The 20,781-nt window shown below is 41.4% G+C and overlaps 1 protein-coding gene across 1 annotated transcript in view; it reads left to right on the top strand.

Moving 5' to 3' along the window:
• Positions 1-20,781, top strand: part of PCDH11X (protocadherin 11 X-linked) — a 559,346-nt gene that overhangs the window by 94,206 nt on the left and 444,359 nt on the right. The gene's annotated exons all lie outside the window — the stretch shown is intronic.

The raw sequence follows: 20,781 nt of genomic DNA, 5'->3' as shown, positions 1-20,781 counted from the left end.
TGAGAATGAGACGGGGCTAAAATTTAAATTCAGCAGCTTCACTGCAGAGTCTCATTTGAAATAATTCTGTTCTTGTCACCGTGGAAGCATAGCAATTTTCAAGATTGTTACACGGAGGCTGTGCAGAATAAATGTGGCCTTTTATTCATTTCTCTCTTCCCTCTGTCTAAGGGGTTGCTGCTTGCAATGTTTGAATTGTACTTGGGCTGTGTATCAACAATGCAATTTAGCAAAGGAAGTTGGCGTATTATGGACCCAGGTGAGTTTAGGATCCTGTTAAAAGGTATCACGGTCCCCAGGAAAAAAAGATGTAGACCAGACTTGGTACCAAAGTTTAGATGTCTATGGAGATTCTCAGTCATCCAGATCGTGGTTGTCCCAAAGGTGCTTTTTCAAGAGGCAACTGGACTTCCTGTTTTTTTTTCCTTTGAAGATGTTTCGCTTCTCATCCAAGAAGCTTCTTCAACTCTGAAGAAGTTTTCGAAGAAAAAAATGAAAGTCCAGTTGCCTCTTGAAAAAGCACCTTTGGGATTACCAAAATTTAGGTTAGCTTTGAGATTGCTACTTCTTTGGATGGCCTGATCGTTAAGTCACCAGTCTAAAAAACTGGGAGATTGGGAGTTCTAGCCCTGCCTGAGGCACCAAGTCACCTGGGTGACCTTGGACTAGTCACTCTCTTTCTCAGCCCTAAGAAGGAAGAATGGACAAAACCACTTCTGAAGTCTTGCCAAGAAAACTGACCCAAAGACACACATACATATATAAAAAGGGTTCTTTGGTTAGTACATTGCTATTAATGAACTCTTGTTTCTGGTTAGAAGTGGCCTTCAAAAAAGATAGGATGGCCCAGTGATCAGCAACCTTAAACACTCAAAGAGCCCCAAAGGTCCTAACTGAAGGCCCCCCGTTCAATTCTGGAGCTGACCGGAAGTCCAGTTCCCCCACCATAGAGTCTCTTCCTAGAGTGGCATCCTTTTTTCCTCTGCTGACCAGAAGCCCAGTTTCCCCACCATGGACTCTCCTCCTAGTGTGGCATCCTTTTTCCTCTGTTGAACAGAAGCCTGGTTCCCCCCACCATAGAGTCTCCTCCTAGAGTGGTGTCCTTTTTCCTCTGCTGATTGGAAGTCTGGTTCCCACACCATAGACTCTCCTCCTAGCAGGGCATCCCTTTTCCTTTTACCAACCGGCGACAAGGAGCCGCAGCAGAGGGTTGAAAGAGCCACATGCGGCTCCAGAGCTGCGGGTTGCCAATCCCTGGTGCTAGCCAATCCAAAATCAGAAAGAAAAAGTATAGTACGTGCACAGAACCACCCCTCTGATTATTGGATGTGTAACCCTCGAAAGAAAGAAGCAAAGTGAAGCAATTTGGGTGCTTTGCTTCCCTCTCAGAAATGTGGGGGGGGGGGGGCTGCGTTGTTTCTCGAAGCCGCTTTGAAGAAATGTTTCCCTTGAGTCTCCGTCAGAACGAAATGGCCTTTTGAAGATTGGCACAGCCCTAATATTCATGAAGGGATAAGTGATGGTGGAGAGAAGAGAGAAATAGCATTTTTTTTCCCTTATCCTCTGCCAGTCTCATTAGAGCTCGGCAGATTAGCGAGAGTCCTTTGACAGGGAGTGTTGAAAAAGACCTCTCCTTTTCTGCTGTTGGGATTGAAGGGGCCATCTGTCACCCTCAAAAGCTTTCTTACATTTTCAACCACATCGTATCTGTCACCTTTTCATAATTAAGATGAAGTTGAAGAGTTCTGATTTAATGGAGAGGTATTCTCTCTCTCTGTGTGTTCAGGTTCCTTCTCCTGGCTTTTAAAATTGGGATGATGGATAGATCCGAGGCATGAATCTGTAATAGCTGCACTGTGACAGCTAAATAGATGTGCTCCGGTCTTTGTTTCCTTTTGTGAAGGAAAGCAGCCATTGCTAGCATGTGTAATAATGCTCCTGAATATCAGATTTAAAGAGAACTCTGAAAGACAGCGGAATTAGCGACTAGAATTTAGGAGGAGGCCTACAAAAATATCCTCACAAAGTAGAAGACAAATCTCAAACTTTTAGGACTGTCTTCTCCTGTGGCCCCGCCTGCATGTCTAGGCAGCACACAACACTCTTACGCTGCTGGATAACACACAGACTACACAGGGGTGGGCTTCAAAAAATTTAGCAAGGGGTTCTCTGCCTGGTTGCTGGGTGGGCGTGGCCTAGTTGGTCTCCTGCACCACGACGGAGGAGTCGTTTTTGCTCTCCCTGGGCTCTGGAGGCTTTCCTCGAGCCTCCGGGCGCACGAAAATGGCCTCTCCAGGCTCCAGAGGCCCTTTGGAGGCCAGAAACGGGTCTGTTTCCAGCCTTCCCGAATTTCCAGTAGGCCCATTTTTCATCCTCCCCGAGCCTCTGTGCGTGCCCTGCACTTACCTGCATCCAAAGCGGGCTGCGTGGCGACTCCTGGGAGGGGAGGGGAGGGGAGGGGAGGGAGGGGCCAGCCAGGAGTGGGATTCGGGGGTTCTGCAAACTGCACAGAATCTTAGCTAGAGGCTTTCCCGAACCCCTGCGAACCCCCAGCAGCCCACCGCTGAGACTACAGCTGGTCCTCAATTTATGAACACAATAGAGCCCAAAATTTCTGTTGCTAAGTGAGAAAGTCATTAAGTGAGTTTTTATGACCTTTCTTGCTGCAGTTGTTAAGTGAATCCCTCCAGTTATTAAGTTTGTAGAATAGTTGTTAAGTTAATCCCTCCAGTTATTAAGTTTGTAAAATAGTTGTTCAGGGAATCTGTCTTTGCTTGCCAGTATGTCACAAAATGTGATCACATAATCCCAGGACACTGCAAGCATTATCAATATGGAACCAGTTGCCAAGGACCTAAATTTTTATCATGTGACCCTGGGGATGCTGCAGTGGTCATAAATGTGAAAGACAGTCACAAGTCCCTTTTATTCAGTGCCATCTTTTTAAATCTTTTTTTATTTTTTATTCATAAACATTTTGAACACAGTGTATTGTCAGGGTATATCATTTACAAAAGAAAAACAAAGAAAAGGGCATTAAAAAGTATTAACACATATATTGGTAACAGTAATAATAATGTAACCGAGTAATTTAGCTAAACTTCCCTTTATATTGGCTTATTTATAATTCTGTTAAATATAGTTATAGACCATTTTTATCTTTAATTCATACGTAACAATAATCTTCCTTCATCTAATTTTTATTATCTCTTATCTCTAACCACTCATAAAATCTATTCCATATCAGGTAATATTCTGTGTCATCCTTGTCTTTTATGTTTAAAGTCAGTCTGTCCATCTCAGCACAGTCTAACATTTTCTGAATTATATCTTCATCTGGTGGAGTCATTGTAACTTTCAACAGTCACTAAAAGAATGGTTGTAAGTAGATTGCCTTTATTGTTGCAGGCTGCTTACAGCGACTGGAGTGGGGTGGGAATGGAGATTTTGCAGTATCCTTCCCCTGCCACACCCACCAAGCCAAACCACGCCCCCAAGCCATGCCCACAGAACCGGTAGTAAAAAAAATTGTATTTCACCACTGGTGCCATGCATGCCTCTAGGACAGGGGGGAAATGTTATCCATTTTTCTTTTAGTTAACTATTTGGTTGGGTTCATGTGTAAAATTTAAATTAAATTAAATTAAATTAGAAAATTAAAAAAAAACATTGGCATTGTCAAAATTACCATCGGTCAATTGCAAAGGGCAGCTTTACTTTTGAACAGCTTACATCCTGAAATAGTAACTTTAACACCCTCAGAAAAACAGCAACTGTGTATCCCAGGTCCTTGAGAAGGATTCAAACAGGTGATTAAAAATGCCAATCGAAACATCTGGCTGACTGTGCAATCAACCATCATAAGTAGTAGCAACAGCAATAATAAAGTTTGAAACATAAAGGAAACCACAGAACTTGTTTAATTTACTCTGAGGCCGGAGGACGAATTATGGAAAACTGAATTACATTTATTTGTCGGTTATATTTATATCCTGCCTTTTCTCCAGAAGCTCGAGACAATTTGCATAAGAATCTGCTCTTATTTTATCCCCAGCAAAATAATTCTTTGAGGTAGCTCAGACAGCGAGATATTGATTTATCAGCCCAATCTTTCACGGCCAAGACTAGATTTAAACCTGTGTCTTCAACTCGGTATAGATACTAACTCTTACGTCCTAATAATTCTCCATTTGTGTGTATTGAACAATATGATCTTATATATTCGTTTAATTAAAAGACCACTTTCCATTTAGGGGAAGCTCCTTCACTATTAGATATGTAGCTTTCTAAGATAGTCTTTCTCTCCTCCGAGAAAACAACAAATCACCCAAAAGCCAAATGCAATCGGAATAAAACAGGATTTATTAAAAACCAGAGTCAGCTACCAACAATATTAATTTGGGGTCAAGCGCTAGCCAAAGCCAGCTAATAAATGAGGAGTGTTACTATTTTTCAGAAACCAGAAATGGCCAAACAGCCCGGGACTTATGGAGAGAACCTTTGCCCTTTAAATTTCCACTTTATCTTCACACAAAAAAGAGAAGCAAATTAAGCTGTGGTGTCAGTGCGATAACAAATCAAAATAAATACATTTCAAGGATATGCTTCATTAAGCTCCAAATTCTTTATATGAGAAAATGAAGGAAAGAAGGAAAGGAAGGGGAAAAAAAATTCTATTGTTATTCTATTAATGCCGTTCTTCTCATTTTATTAAAAATTGTGCGTGGGGGGGGGAAGGAAAGCCTTGGGAAAAACAAAAAAAACAAATGATATTTCAATCCAGTAACTGTCATTTAACGGAGAGAATGTGGCAAATGCCACCTTTCCCTCAGGCAGAAACCTGATGACATATCTCAGTAACTGGAGGGGAGATTTTCTTGTTATCCATATTCCCCACACCTCTCTCACTCTCCTCCCGCCCCCCTTTTTTGTCTTACTTTATTGCATATTTGGTCCTTATTTTACTTAATAATTTGTCTCAAGTGAGATTCATTTTCTCTTCTAGAATCTTCTCTGACAGGGCAATCATTACAGAAACATTCTATTACCTTTGCAATTTGAAATTGGGTGGGAGGAAATAATTAAAGTAGAAAAGGGAATGTTTTGTTTTATCGCTGTAAGTCATATTCTTCTGAAATGCTGGCAGTGTTTGCAAATTATCTGTTGATTCCCCCCCCCCACCCCTTTAAGGCAGATTTCTCTACCTTAGACCCCCAAATTCTGTTTGATTATCAGCATGAAGGCCATTAAATAGCCTTCCTTTGCAACATGTGTTGTTTTTACACACACACACCCCAATAACAAGGAAAAATGCTGCTTTATACAGTATAGCTTTCTGTCGCTCGTTTCCTGCTGAACCGTGATTATGAAATGATGCTTTGAAAATTTCTCGTTTTGGTTATAGTCCTATCAATCTAGTGAACTAAAAGTCCAGCACTAAATTGGTCCATGGAATTGGTCAAGATAATGGTTGACGGAATTCAAGAGAAGTTGGATTTAGACCATTTGTGGGAACATAATGATTCTAGGACGGGGTGGCTCAGGGTCTAAGACGCTGAGCTTGTCGATCAGAAGGTTGGCAGTTCAGCAGTTCGAATCCCTAGCGCCGCATAACGGAGTGAGCTCCCGTTACTTCTCCCAGTTTCTGCCAACCTAGCAGTTCGAAAGCATGTAAAAAATGCAAGTAACAAAATACGGATCACCTTTGGTGGGAAGGTAACAGTGTTCCGTGCGCCTTTGGTGTTTAGTCATGCCGGCCACATGACTATGGAGATGTCTTTGGACAGTGCTGGCTCCTCGGCTTAGAAACGAAGATGAACACTGGCCCCTAGAGCCGGAAATGACTAGCACGCATGTGCGGGGCAACCTTTACCTTTAACGATTCTAGGCTGATGACTCCTTTAACTCCCTCTTCCCCAGGTCTGCCTGCTCTAGTCCTACATCTATCCTCCCCCTTCCCCATTACAATTCTCGGACTTATTATGCTGTATGGAATCCATCACCACCCCTTAAAATTCTTCATCTTTCCCTAAACTTTCTCATATCCTAACCTGGGTATCAGTTTGTGGTACCGTAGATTTAGATCCTCATATAAATAATGAGTTCCAGGCTAATTAGGAACAGAAAGAAATATAACATGGATTTGTATTACAGTTAAACTTTGAAGAATGGTATACATTCAATTGTAATTGGTGATTCATATAATCAAACTGAACTAGTTGGAAGCTTTAATTACATAAAAATGTTATTATAGATGTACAAAGGTCTATCTAAACTTCATATCTTGGAGGCATCTGATTTGATTCTGCATCTCAGCTCTATTCAAGGCAGTAATTCAATGAAATAACCTTTGTATCTTACTCTAGCTTTACATAAACATAATATTAGATAAGGAGTTCTTCTTCCTTTTCCTTCCACTATTAATATTGTTATTGTTATTATTATTATTTGTGCTTCTGTTCTACCACAATTAACGGAAATCCGTCCTACATTTTGTGTTTCTTTTAAGATAGGTCATGTACATGGTTGTACAGTGTAAAAATATCACACTGAAATCAGCACAAATATTTTCAAAAGTTAGGGGTACACTGGGGGAAAAAAAATCATTCTGCCTACATTTGTTTCTTTGGCTAATTGTACCCTCACAACTGTGGATCCCCATATCTGTTGGAAAAGTTATGAACAATTTCCTAGCCATCAAAAAAACCCTCAAACCCTGCTCAACTTTGTTTCAGCTTTCTAATGAAAATCATCTTTAAGAATATGGATAAATCATTCTTTTCTTAAGAAAATTGTCTCTCCAGAATTTGACCTCATTGGTAATTGTGAGTTAAGACCAGTCCCATTGCGAATAGACCAGAAGTCTGGAAACCTTTAGAAATGATAAATTGCTTTGTTGAATGTTACCAGTTTATCATGTATTTTTTTAAAAAAATGTGAATGAGTTTTATGGGATTTTTGTAAGATGAGATTTCATAATACTGAATATATCTTCTTAGAGTTACCCGTGAAAACATTTTCCTCTCTAATTCTACCTGTCAGGTTCCAAAAGTGAGGAATAAATCCTTAAAATCTAAAAGGGAAACTTTCGGTGAGTCATTTTTATCCTTTCCCACCTTCCCTGACAGCAAACCGTAGTTAGAAGGAAGAACTCCAACCTGAAAAGAGGTGGGGAAAAGATAATTTTGCAGTCTTAAAGGGTCATGTAAGGTGAAAATACTCAGACACATATTTTCTCTCTTAGTTCCTCTTCTGATTAAGTTTTCTATAGTGACATCTGTTGAGTCCTGGATGAAGTGAGCTATCTTATACCCAACATTTGTTTGCATTTTTGCTTCCTCCTTAAATCACTTCATTGTGTTATTGGATGTCTCCCAGAGTCAGCTGGCTTGAGATGGCTTGAGAAAAGGGAAAGGGAAAGGGAAAGGGGAAGGGAAAGGAAAGGAAAGGAAAGGAAAGGAAAGGAAAGGAAAGGAAAGGAAAGGAAAGGAAAGGAAAGGAAAGGAAAGGAAAGGAAAGGAAAGGAAAGGAAAGGAAAGGAAAGGAAGTAAATGGATGAAGAAGGGAAGGGAAAGGAAAGGAAAGGAAAGGAAAGGAAAGGAAAGGAGAGAGAAGAAGGAAGTAAAAATAAACAGAGGAAGGAAGGAAGGAAAAGGAAGGGAGGAAGGAAAAAGTAAGTAAGGAAGGAAGGAAGGAAGAGATAAAGAGATAAACAAACAAACAAACAAACAAACAAATGAACAAACAAACAAATAAACAAATGCCTAAGCAGGGGGTTGGACTAGAAGACCTCCAAAGTCCCTTCCAATAAATAAATAAATAAATCTGGGAACCCTTTTCAAGGAAGCAAACCTGTTTCTCCATTTGTGTGCCATTAGATTTGTGGGCAATTCCATTTGCCTTGAGAGACACACAGAAATACCCTCATAACACCACCCAGCCATTGTTTCAAATTAGAACGCCTGTTACGGGGTTGGACGGCTCTATGAGTTGCTGGTAGAAAAATGACTTTCAAAGCAATTACACTCAAACTCTTTTTTTTCTTTTTTCTTTTCTTTTTTTTTTTTTGGACAATTACGGGGAGGCAGAATGAATTACGAAAAGGCTGTTGGTCAACGGGAACGTGGATGTTGTTCCACGACTAGATTTTTATTTTATTTTATTTTAAATGGCGCTTAGCGTTTTGTTTTAAGGAAACAAAAAACGAGAAAAGAGCTACAGTTGCTGCTGTATTTACAGGGTAAAGAGACGAGGTACTTAAGGTTCAGGAACTCACAATCAAAAGTTTCATTGTGTTTGGCTTGGCATGTAGTGTGAACTCTTTCCCTGTCGCGCTGCGTAAACAATAGTTTAGTCAATTTAAGCCGGCTGCAGTAGACATCCCACAAAACAAGAAGCATCTTCGCATTCTGTTCCATTTAAGCAGATCCAGGAACAGTCATTCAGGTGGCAGAGCAAATGAGCAGCAAATTAGTTGCTCGTGGTTTAATATGCATAATTAGTGATTAGTAGATGGGTAACAGGTTAACTCTTCTAAAGTAATTAGTCTTAATTTCCTAATTGGAGTTTGTTGGTTGGTTGGCCAGTTCACCCAAATAATATCAGAGCTGAAATGTAATCATCTCCATTAATTGTCCTAGGGACTCCTTGGTGGTTGAGGAATGAGACCTGCGCTATAATTTAATCCTTTAAGCACAATATCAGGAATTTCCTAACGTTCACCACAATGTCTCACTCGTCACCTGTTTATTGAAATACAAAGAGATTCAGAAAGGATGTAATGAGAGCTCGGAAAGGTACCATTAGCAAATCTAATAGCAGGAGACTAATATTTGAAATGTACTTTGGGTGGGTTTGAGATCATCCGCCCAACCGAAGCAGATGGAGAAGCGACATTTTTTCTGGGTTAACGAACTCTCCCAAGTTGACTGTATAAATAAATCATCCGGCAATATAAATAACAAAGCTTTTATGAGTAAATCTATCAACTCACCACGGATTGTTTAAATGTCAGAACTGTCCAGAACAGTGGTTATTTCCTTGATGGCAAGACTGCTTCGCTTTCACTTAGTCATAATCAATCAATGAAGTTTGAAACCTGCCCAAAATATGATCTACTCTCCCAGGCATTTCCCTCCCTCTCTTTCCTGGTTTATTTTTGATCATAGTCATGGCAACTATGAGAAAAGGCTAATTTCTTCAACATATTTCTTCGTTCAATTGATCTCTGTGGAGTTTGATCTCCACAGAATTAGTATAGTTATTGAGAAGCAATGCTTCCTGCTTTAAGCTTCTTTTACCTCTTCAAAGTGGAGGTGAAAGGAGCAGTTTTTCTCTAGCTGATGTAACAATTAGATCCTATTCTGGTAGAAGAAGCAGTCCTGTAGTGCCAAGCCATAAAGAGCTTTTTAGATCAAAAGGACCTTTGCACCATTGAACCATTGTTGTTCTTGTTAGTTGCAAAGTCATGTCCGTCCCATCGTGACCCTATGGACAACGTTCCTCCAGGCCTTCCTGTCCTCTACCATCCTCTGGAGTCGATTTAAGCTCACGCCGACTGCTTCAATGACTCCATCCGGCCACCTCGTTCTCTGTCATCCCCTTCTTCTTTTGCCCTCAATCTTTCCCAGCATTAGGCTCTTCTCCAGTGAGTCCTTCCTTCTCATTAGGTGGCCAAAGTATCTGAGATTCATCTTCAGGATCTGGCCTTCTAAAGAGCAGTCAGGATTGATCTCCTGTAGGACTGACCTAGGTTGGATTGCCTTGCAGTCCAAGGGACTCGCAGGAGTCTTCTCCATCACCAGAGTTCAAAGGCCTCAATTCTTTGGGGCTCAGCCTTTCTTATGGTCCAACTTTCACAGCCATACATTGCAACTGGGAAAACCATCGCCTTGACTATACACATTTTTGTTGGCCAATTGCACATTGCATTACAATTACTACTTTGGATCTCTTGAAGAATGAACCACTGTTGTTTATTGATATCCTCCTGACCCTCATTTAAACAAACAAAAATATATATCTCAGTTATCTATGGAGATTCTCAATCATCCAGGTCATGGTTGTTCCAAAGATGCTATTTTTCAAGAGGCAACTGGACTTTCTGGTTTTTCTTTGAAAATGTTTCACTTCTCATCCAAGAATGAGAATATTCAGTTAAAATAATGCAAATGTCCAGCTGTCTGGAAGGAGTATAAATCCTTCCATTCCCGACCATCCAGTCAGAGATGAAGAAGCTTCTTGGATGAGAAGCGAAAAGTCTTCAGAGAAAAAACAGAAAGTCCAGTTGCCTCTTGAAAAAAAAAACACCTTTGGGATATCTCTCCGTTGTTTTTAAGGTAGTGCCAAGTTTAATATTCTTAAATACTTACCCCTACTTTTTTTTTCTTTCTGCACAAATTATTCATCCCCATCTTTATAACAAAAAGAACCAGAATGCGGCCTGCAGAGAGAGAGAGAGAGAGAGAAAATATTCACCAGTTGTTGATTTTTGTAGATTTTTTTTTTTAAAAAAACAAACTTTTATGCACATGTAGGAAACAATGAAATTCAAAAATAAAACCCTTTGTATTGTCAACCGTTAGGAAGTAGCAGCACATGGCTAGGAAATTTGGATGATAATAGCATGTAAAGCAAATGAGGGCGGGAAGGGGGTTAATGTATTCTTAATAGGTGCCTCGGATTAGTTGTAACCCCGGAGGATGTATCCAATGGGACTGAAGGGGAGGGAATGGGGCATTACGATAGGGTGTATAAAATGACATGCTTCTAAATTCAGGACAGGAGTGAAATCTACTTACCTTCCTTACCGGTTCAGAACTCCATGTGTCATGCCTGTGTGCTTGCTTCGCTCGTGTGCACACATCACATGCACACATACACCCTCTGCGCATGTGCAAAACCTTCTGTGCATGTGCAGAGGGTAAAAAAAACATTACTTCCTGGTTAAAACCAGGAAGTAACAACATCCGGGAGGGTGGGCAGAGCCTCGCGCCACCGTCGCTACCAGTTCTCCAAACCACCTGCCACTATCGCTACTGGATCACCCGATCCGGTCTGAACCGGGAGCATTTCACCCCTGATTCAGGAGTGTGGCTTTTGGATTAGACCTTCCTGTTGTTCTGCCCCAGCTCCGGATTTCCGAGGATATTGACACACACCAACGGTCCTTATCAAATTTATTAAGTAGCAAGAATAAACAAGACCGACAAAGGTTGGCAACCAGCCCAGAAAACAAGATACGATAAACCAAAATACTCTGATAATAAATACGAGTTTTTTCCAGCAAGAAAGCACTAGCTGTGTGCGACTTAAATAGGCTAAGGGAGTGGCCAATTATCCTCAAGCCCTACTCTCGAGTAGACCTCCTCCTCCTGAGTAGCCACTCCTGCCTTTTGGCAACCCTGCATGCTCGAGCATTGAGAAGAGACTCTTCCACTTCGCTCTCTCCACTGGAAGGAGCCTCTGGAGGTTCTGAAGGCCCTGGCTGAGTCTCTGCCTCTGGCATCACATCCTCTTCAGCCTCCTCGCTGTCCGACGCGAGTGCTGGCTGCGCAGGCTGCTGGCGCGACACCACACCAGCCTCCTCTTCGTCGGGATCAGCCACGATCCATGCAGGCCGCTGGCGGGCCACAACACCTGTTGAAGCTTCTAGCCGAGACCCCACCGCACTTTATTGTGGGTAAATAAACTTCTTTTCTTACCAATCCAAGTTTTTTTGGTGTGGGATCATTCCCAGCACACAGGAAACGTACACTTGCTACGACGAACTTAATTTGGTCTTAAAGCACTTTGTGCCAGCCACCAGCAAAAAAAAGTTCAGAGTGACTTCTTTACCAAGTCTCAGATGATGGAAGTTTTGTTTGTTTGTTTTTTTTCTTTTCAACTGCAGTAATAGATCATTTGGGTTCTTTTCATCCTCTGCAAAATAAGTGTAAAAGTAACACTAATTAAAAGTGTTTCCTACTGAATAATCTCATGCGCATCACCCTCCAACATTTAGCTTGGAGGGCCTCGCAATGACAAAGCATAACCGCTCACCCAAACCCATTCCATTCCTTTTAAGTTAATTTCATTAGTAGGACTTCTCTTCAACTGGATGGGACTGCTCTGATTTTCCTCCAGAGTACATTAGAGCACAGAACGATTAACAGAGCATTAGCAGTAACCACAGCTTGGGAACAATGCGACGAAGCCTCAGGGCATTGCGCAACTTCCAGGGTAATTTGGAGATGTTCGGTGCAATGGAGTATAAAATCGAGATGGCCTGCTTTGGACTGGAGGCATTTTCTTGAGGGTTCCAGCCAAATCTTTGCTCTGCGAAACAATTCAAGCTGATCGTTTGCCTTGTATACATATTAACAGAATAACAGAGTTATTCTGGAGGTCCTCTAGTCCGACTCCCTGCTCAAACAAGAGACTCTACAGTAGTGGCCGAAATTGTGGAAACGTTTCGGGAAAAGTGTATTTTCTACAAGTAGCTAATAAAACCACTTTTTTTTTTTTTTGAGTAGTACCATAAAATTATATATCAATGGAAAGATAATTTAATCAAGAATGTAATGCAGTAACTTTTATCAAGGATTTGCTATTAGAATAGCAGTTACAGTATAAAGAAGAAAAGTGAAACACGTAGAAAAAACGAGATATACAAAAATGATCACCCTAGAAAAAAATGAGATATACAAAAAATATCACCATGTCAGTTAATACTTAGTTGGGTAACCTTTAGCATAAATTACAGCCTTACAACGTCTTCCCGTGGAGTGAACCAAGTCTTTTAATTCTGCAGCCGTTATCATGTGAAACCAAGATGGAATGATGGCTTCTATTAACTGGGTTTTATTGCTGGGTCGCTCCTGACTAACAAGTTTCTTTAGTCGGCTCCATAGATTTTCAATTGGGTGAAGGTCTGGGCTATTCCCAGGCCATTCCAGCAGTGGAATAGGATTATCTTGAAACTCCCCCCCCAAAAAAGTAGTGTTATTAGCCATCAAACCTCAAAAATACATTTTTCCCAAAAGGTTTCCACAATTTTGGCCACTACTGTATATTATTTCAGACAAACAGTTGTCCAATCTCTTCTTAAACCCTCTAGAGATGGAGTACCCACAACTTCTGAAGGCAAGCCATTCTACTGATTAATTGTTCTCATTGCCAGGAAATTTCTCTTTATTTCTAGGTTGGTTTTCACTTTGATTAGTTTCTATCCATTGCTTCTTTATATCTGGTTAGACTAACAGAGTTGGAAGAGAACTTGGAGGTCTTCTAGTCCTCCAAGTGGATGGGAAACCCACTGCTGCTCAGGTGGGAAACCCTGTACCAGACAAATGGTTGTCCAATCTCTTCTTAAAAACTTCCAATGTTGGAGCATTCACAACTTCTGGAGGCAAGTTGTTCCACTGGTTAATTGTTCTAACTGTCAAGAAATTTCTTCTTAGTTCTCGGTTGCTTCTCTCCTTGATGAGTTTCCACCCATTGCTTCTTGTCCTGCCCTCAGGTGCTTTGGAGGATAGCTTGACTCCCTCTTCTTTGTGGCAGCCCCTGAGATATTGGAACATTGCTATCATGTCTCCCCTAGTCCTTCTTTTCATTAAACTAGGCATACCCAGTTCCTGAATCTTACCTAGAAACCCCCAAACCCCTGCAAACCCCCAGCAGCCCACCCCTGCACAAAACTACCTTGTAATATCAAAATGGAAGGTAGTAGGAAGGAGCAAGAATTTCTATTTATCTGTAGTTCTACTTTTTTTTTTTTTAAAGAATCTTAGTCAGGAAAATATGGAGAGTGAAGAAAGAAAAGAAAAGACTGCCAGACACTGATTAAAATAACTCCTCCATATACCCTCTGGGGGTGGGAAACATCCACCTGGAATGAAAAGAATTTGATTAAATGTATCATGTGCTAAGGTAGCCAGCAGGCAGATTTCACACTGTTAAGGAACTATTTAGCGAGAAGATGTAGGTTTGTGTGCGAGTACATGTGTGCATATGTTTAAAATGTTCATCTATGTCTTTTTCCTATCCTTTTTTTTTTGAACTGGGCCTCCCTCCCCTCCCTTTTTAGTGTCTGTTCTGCATCCTTTACACATATAGCGCTACCCTCCCGAAAGGACCGCTGGAGTCCGGGTTCTCCTGGCCCTCTTGACATGGCCGCCCATCTACATTGGTCCCTCGCTCAGGCACCTCTACTGGCCTGGGTCATGTAGTGTCATAGTCAGCGGTGGGATTCAGCCTATTCAGACCAGTTCGGGCGAACCGATAGCTCCGATGATCATCTGAGAGCGAACCGGTTTGCTCCGGTGATCATGTGGGCCCACCCGCCCTTGCGCTATACTGACCATATATTTCCTTTGTTTGAAGCCCAGCTGATAGGCGCGGCAGAGCGGATTGCTGCGCCTCAGCTGTTGCAGTAGAAGGTGAGCTTTAGAGCTGTTTTCAAACACCACCATGCGCGCTCAGCGAACCGGTTGAATCCCACTACTGGTTGCAGGGGTCAGTGTCCTCTCAGCAGGCAAGTCACGTGGTGGGGTGATGGTCAGTCTTTTCCCAGCTGGCAGGTCATGTGATGATAGTCATGTGGCTGGTAGGCCATTCTTCCTTTCTCTCTCTCTCTCCCTCCTCTCTTTCTCTCTCTTGAATTGCCTGCTGAGCTCTCCTTCCACCACCTCTGCTCCTTTGTGGATTCCTCTGCTTGCCCCACAGAAGCCTCTCCTCTCCCTTTCTCTCCCTCAGGCATCCCCCTTAAGCCTCTTTTCCTATCCTCTCAGGCCTCCTTTCTTTCAGGCCTCTCCCTATCCTTACCTTCCAAGTAGTGTAGGGTTTCCTGCCTAAGCAGGGGGGTTGGACTAGAAGACCTCCAAGGTCCCTTCCAACTCTGTTATTCTATTCTATTCTATTCTATTCTATTCCATTCCATTCCCTATTTATTCCACTCTTCTCTTCTCTTCTCTTCTCTTCTCTTCTCTTCTCTTCTCTTCTCTTCTCTTCTCTTCTCTTCTCTCCTCTTCTCTCCTCTCCTCTCCTCTCCTCTTCCCTTCCCTTCCCTTTTTATTTATTTATTTACTTATTTATTTATTTATTTATTTATTTATTTATTTATTTATTTATTTATTATTTAGACTCAGGGCGGCTTACAATGCATTATAGCAATAGCCTGCATACTTTTTTGTATATACCTGCTTATTAGGGCTTTCGCGCCCCCCCCCCCCAAGCGGTGTTGTTCTATACAAAGTTGGCTTATTGCCCCCACAATCCGGGTCCTCAATTTACCTACCTTGAAAGGATGGAAGGCTGAGTCAACCTTGAGCCTGGTGAGATTCGAACTTGCACTAATTGCAGGCAGCTGGCAGCTAAGTGCTAGCACTTAACAGCGCTTTAGTCCGCTGCACCACTGAGGCTCTTACAGCCCTCTCTAGTCAGTTTACAATGTCAGTATATTTCTCCCAACAATTTGGGTCCTCATTTTATTGACCTTGGTAGGATGGAAGGCTGAGGAGGGTGATTACTAACATTGCCAACTTTTTTTTACATTTTTACGTTTGCAGACAATTGATGAGAGTGAAATTGATGAAACTGGGAATCTTTAGCTGTGTGTTTCCATCTCCCTCCCTCTCTCTTTCTCTCTCTCTCACAGAACAATTTGCATACTGACAGATATCTATCAGTTGATTGTTTAATAAATATATCTCAGTCAGTTTCTTCTTTTCAGAGACATGAAATAGCCCAATCAGAATCTTCTCTCATATGCAAAAATCCAACTCGCTTATGGTTCACGTCGAAGTCCTCGTATTTTCTCCTTCTAGGCATTATCGTTGCTAGTATTATAATTTTCTTCTATCAAAGAATATTTTAATTAAATTATAATTAGGAAGCAAATGCATACGATGCATTTTTTTTCCCTGAAAGGAAATATGAAAGACCCAGATGTTGTTGATTTTTTTAATGAATACAGGGAAGTTTTAATTTCCCCATACTTAGAAGAGATCATTTGATTTATGATTTATGATTTCTTAATTGATGGGCTCTATTTCTAAAGCTGTACCTGCGAGAAGAGAGATTCGCAGAAATATGTATCTCAAACTTCTCCTTTGGAATTTTAATTTCTAAAAATTAAATATTCTGGTCTTTAATTAGTGAAGATAGGATGCTCCCCAATATTTAGCATAAGCTGTTGCCATGGCATGTGGAAATAACCTTGGGAAATAAGAGGAAGAGATGTTACTTAGGGAACAATCAGATAAAAGAGTGTGGGAACCCACAGCTGAATAACAGGCAGAGAAAGAAACTTAGAAAGGATTCACCCTATTCAGCCTAATTTACCAGGCTGTAAAAACAGATAGTGGGAGATTTGTATTTTTGGATGTCCAAGATTCTGTTAATGTAGCCCTACAATTAGAATTAGCTCCTCTTGTTGATAAACTAACAGTTGTCCACTTGCTGTAGAGTTCTCATGAATGAGGGCACATAAGTATTAAAATAGTAGGAAGACATGGCCCAAAAGAAAGAAAATGGATTTGCACTTTATCCTGAGGGCACATCCAGATATCCAGTATTTATTGATTGATCGGTTGATTGATTGTGTTTATTTATTTGTATCCTGCCTTTATTATTGTCACAAACAATTCAAGGCAGCAGACATATCCAACACACCTGTGTCCTCCTATTTTCCCCACAACTACAATCCTGTGAGGTGAGGTGAGCTGACAGAGAGGGACTGGTCAAGTTCACCTAGCTGGCTTTCATGGTTAAAGTAGAACTAGAACTCACCATCCCCTGGTGATTGATCCAAAGTCATCCAGCTGGTTTTCATGCCTAAGGTGGACCTGGAACTCACTGTCTCCTAGTGATTGGCCCAATATCACCTGGCTAGCTTTTGTGTCTAAGGTGGACTAGAATTCACTGTCTCCTGGTGATTGGACCTAAATCACCCACTTTGCTTTCCTGCCTAAGGCAGGGCTAGAACTCACTATCACTGACTTTCTAGCCTAATTGCAAGATTTGGGTTTGGTTCTAGTCTAGAGAAAAGAAGGACTAGGGGTAACCTGATAGCAGTATTCCAGTGTTTGAGGGCTGCCAGAAACAGGAGGGGCATCAACCTATTTTCCAAAGCACGAGAAGGCAGGATAGGAAACAATGGATCAAAAATAACCAAGGAGAGAAGCAATCTAGAATTAAGGAGAAACTTCCCAACAGCGAGAACAATGAAACAGTGGACAGCTTCCCTTCAGAAGTTGTGGCTGCTTCGTCACTGGAGGTTTTTAAAAAGAGAGACTTGGACAGTCACTTGTCTAGAATGGTATAGAGCCGTGATGGCAAACCTTTGGCACGCGATCCACAGGTGGCACACGGAGCCATATTTGTGGACATCTGAGCATTGCCCTAGCTAAGCTCCAGCGCACATGCATGCACTGGCCAGCTGATTTTCGGGCCTTCCGGGCCCACCAGAAGTTGGGAAATGGGCTGTTTCCTACCTCCAGAGGGCCTCCAGGGGTGTGTGGAAGGCCGTTTTTGCCCTCCCCAGGCTCCTAGAGAGCCTCTGGAACCTGGGGAGAACGAAAAACAGGCCTACCGGGCCCACTGTGTCATCACGTGCCAAAAGCGGGGGGGAGTGGGGGCAGAGGTCGCGCATACATCCGCGGGGGGATGGGACGCATTGAATTATGGGTGTGGGCACGCATGCACGTGACGGCAAAAAGGTTAGCCATCACTGGTATAGAGTCTTCTGCTTGAGCATGTTCTGTCCCCGTCCCACATGCACACGCACCAACAGACTTCCAAGAGTTAAAGACTAAACCAACTGACAAAATCCTTTTCCTTATGATAACGGAACTTGGCAACAACCTAGTGGCTGTCTGCCAAGAGTTTATTACTTATGAAGAGGAGAGATAACTTCTCCCCGCTTCTGGTACATCAAAGGAAACAGCTCAATAATTACAGAGTCAATCAAGTCCAAAGATAATCCAGCAAAGTCTATAGCAAAAGTCCGGCAATGCAGAATGGCGTGGAAGCTTTCAGCTTTGTTCGTCACAAGGTTTGACTGGCCACCACGCTCCCTTTTATATCCTGTGGGGTGTGGTCCAGTGACTCAGCCTAATCTCGGGCACGCCTTTTCTTCTGTTGCCTGCACTTATCTCTGCGACGCTGGTGTGGATCCAGCCAAGACTCATTACCCTCATCACTGTCCACCTGTGGCTGCGTGGACGTGCTTGGCCCCGGCCCTATCTCTTGCCCTTCGGTGGACACCGAAGGCATTGCCAAAGAAGAGGGTCCTGGAGAGGGAGGCCTTGCCAACTCCTCTCCTTCACTCTCAGAGTCCTCTCCTGCTGATGACACAGGCTCAGGTAACGGAGCCACAACAGAGCAGGGGGTTGGACTAGAAGACCTCTAAGGTCCCTTCCAGTTCTATTCTGATCGATTGATATTTGCCCTTCCATTGTTCTAACCCAGCCATTTTGGGGAGCGGGTTGGAGTTATGGAGTTTTGTTTTATTTTTTTTACTCCTGATGAAAAAAAAAGGAAAAGAAAACACCCTTTCAAAGAGCGAAATCAATGCGACCAATCCTGTATATATAGGATTTGGTTGACTTTTAAGTTAAAATATTGGGTGGGTGGGAAGGCGATTACTATCTCAATCAATCAATACACATACCACAGATTTTGCCTTTTGCTTTTAAACAGCAAAATCTTTTAGGCTAGCTCTCTGTAATTACAGTTGATGCTAGGGCAAAATAATTATCTTGACTGAGTAAGCAGCCGCATATATTAGCGGCATACCAAAACCATTTTTTTAAAAAAAAACCTTTAATGACATTAATTAACAGAAGATCCCCAAATGCTGATGGTGAGATACCACCTTAAGTTTACAAGACAAATGGAAGCTACTCTCCACGCGAGTCAAATGTTTAATCTTCCAGTTTAAAAGTAGCTTTGAAAAGGGTTTAAGTAAATATATATGTCTCTTTTGAGAGCATTTAATGTGCCTTTCCTCATTCATTAACTCCCAATCTATAACCTCAGTAAAGACGAAAAGCAGATCTTTAAATGTGAACGTTTTCAGAAGAGTTAGGTTTTTTTCCTTTTACCTCTCCTCTTCAAATTCGACAGTGGCGTCTCAGATACTGATTAAAAGATGGATTTATTTTCACAATCCTTCCCCCTCACACACACACCATTTTGTCTCTTAAAGAAGATTTCCTTAGCCAAATCTACTATCCTTCCCTTTGTCCCCTAAAATCTATACTCGTTTAGAAATCACAAATGCTTCCACTGACACCTTAATTACTACAATCCAGTCTGAAAACCTTAATTTACTTGCCAAACAAAAGATTGTAAAAACAAAGAAAATAAATAAATAAATAAAAGCAAGGTTGTGTTGTACCTTATGGGAGCTTGAAAATACAGGAGCATGGGTAAAATTGTATTTATTCCTTTGCAGAAAGGGTTGGAGGGGAAGTGCTACCCTTTAAAATGAAAGAAAGAAAGAAAGAAAGAAAGAAAGAAAGAAAGAAAGAAAGAAAGAAAGAAAGAAAGAAAGAAAAGAAGATGGAACAAAGCGAAGCAAGGAAAAGCAGATGGCAGAGGATGGTGGCATTATAGTTTTCTGCTTATCTCATGAGAATAAAAAAAAAGAACAGTTGATTATAATCAACATTGTTTATTTCGCTGCTTGACTTCCTAAATACCAGCGGCTGGATTATGAGCTTGTCTGGGGATAATCAGTGAGGGACTAGAATTGTTCCCATTTTCAAAATCCTTTCCAACCAGTTGGAACAGGAATCTCTCTCTCTCTCTCTCTGCCTTGCAAAAGCTGAAGCTGGCTTTTAATTCCTGATTAGTGCTCTTTGAAAAGCTGAAGAAATTAACGGGGCAGACAGTAATCAGGAATCACAAAAGGGAAACAGGGAAGGGAGATTTTTAGCAAAGTATTCTTGCTTAGTTATTAGCCTGATCGAAAATCACCCTGTGCTTCTCCTCTTCCTCCGCCCCAAAGATTTTAAGTCTAAAAAAGGAAAAGAAAAAAAAACAGAAGTCCTTAAAGCTTGCATTGCTTGCTTTTTTTATTTTGTTTGTTTCCACTGAATGTTTTTTTTTTAAATTAAAATACCTCCCAAAATTGTCCACAGTGGCTCATTGGTAATACTAATAATTCATGCTAATAATTTGAACATGAGTAAACAAGGACATGTTGAAATTTAAGCTGTTGTCCCCTCTGAGCATGTTTACCTACAGGAAATAGTTGGAGATAAATTCCATAAACATGCAGCAGTCCAATTAAAAGCTGTCTGATTCACAGCAAATATCTCTTTGAGGAGTGTTTCCAAAGGTAGTCCTTGACTTGTGATCGTAACTGAAGCCAGAATTTCTGTTGCTAAAGTGATTTACACCCAAGTGGGTGTCACATTGTGCCAATCACTAGGAGATGGGTGACTTTGGGCTAATCACCAGGAGACAGTGAAACCTAATCCCATTTTAGATATTGTTAGGAAATGATTTTACCTAACTTGTTGGGTTGGCAATATATAAACCATGAATATAGCTTTAAGACTGCTGTATTGCATCATACTGTGTCCTGATTGGTTAGCTCTGTAGCCAATGTCCTTAAGAGGGAGCTAGAAACATGGTTTGTTTCTCTTTGATGCTTTTTGCTGTTTGCTGTGTGCTATTTACTGCTCTTTGCTGTGTTTGCTACTGTTTGCAACTGTTAATGTGTATGACTACGACGACTGGTAAGAAGACTTTGTTATTGGATTATCCCTGGACTATTGTCTTACTATCTACTGC

The sequence above is a fragment of the Pituophis catenifer genome, unplaced genomic scaffold (assembly GCF_029215685.1).
Source record: "Pituophis catenifer annectens isolate HBS135680 unplaced genomic scaffold, rPitCat1.0.hap2 SCAF_11, whole genome shotgun sequence".
Lineage (NCBI taxonomy): Eukaryota > Metazoa > Chordata > Lepidosauria > Squamata > Colubridae > Pituophis > Pituophis catenifer.
The sequence above is the reverse complement of the archived record's forward strand: the minus strand, read 5'-3'. Positions and strand labels throughout refer to the sequence as shown.